At 36.9% G+C, this 729-nt stretch overlaps 1 protein-coding gene across 1 annotated transcript in view; it reads left to right on the plus strand.

Annotated features, from left to right (window-relative positions):
* Window positions 1–729, plus strand: part of LOC106875444 (cytoplasmic dynein 2 heavy chain 1) — a 297,845-nt gene that overhangs the window by 62,378 nt on the left and 234,738 nt on the right. The window lies entirely within an intron of this gene.

A 729-nucleotide genomic window follows, 5' to 3' on the forward strand; every position in this document is an offset into this window, starting at 1 on the left:
AGTTGAACGATATTCCAACAGTACGTCTGTCTTTGTCAAGTTCAAAATGAGAAGTGATAAAAATTCAAAATTACAGAAATTTAAATGTAAAGTATGAATGAGAGCAGCCAGCGTCCATACGTTGATGGAATGACATCATCAGTCTTTAAGTTTCAATTTTATAACAGGCGAAAAGAAAAAGAAAGAAAAAGTGAGAAAGAAGAATATTTAATCAAACAATTTTGTATAAATTTGATGATATTCTCCTGTCATCTTATTCATTCCTCCAGGGCGTGATGTTAATAACCCGCAAACATATTTCTCCTCATACATTCTGAGAAGTGAAAGAGAAGCAGATTCAGAATATTTTCTGAGAGTAAGTCTTCTTCAAGTCTTCAAAATTGCAGCCACTTGAAACGAAATGTTCAGCAAGTTCTGTCGAACTACTGTTATTGTGCCTGACGTTGAATCTGTGCGCATTAAGCCTTTTGTTTAATTGTTCTGTTGTACAACCAACATAAATTGTGTTTTGTGCATTCTGCAGCGTACACCAAATGGGAATCTTTATATGTTCCACCTTCTGTATAAATCATAACATTTCTGTTATGATTTCTCATGTTGTTGCATAATGAACAGGGCTTACCTCTCTTGCGGCTGTTCTTTAAGGTACAGCGTACCGATACTCCAATGTTCGTTTTCTTGGTGGTGGTGGTGGTGGTGGTGGCGGCGGCTGCTAATGAGAGCAATGCT

This window comes from Octopus bimaculoides, chromosome 20 (genome assembly GCF_001194135.2).
Source record: "Octopus bimaculoides isolate UCB-OBI-ISO-001 chromosome 20, ASM119413v2, whole genome shotgun sequence".
NCBI classification, from domain to species: Eukaryota; Metazoa; Mollusca; class Cephalopoda; order Octopoda; family Octopodidae; genus Octopus; species Octopus bimaculoides.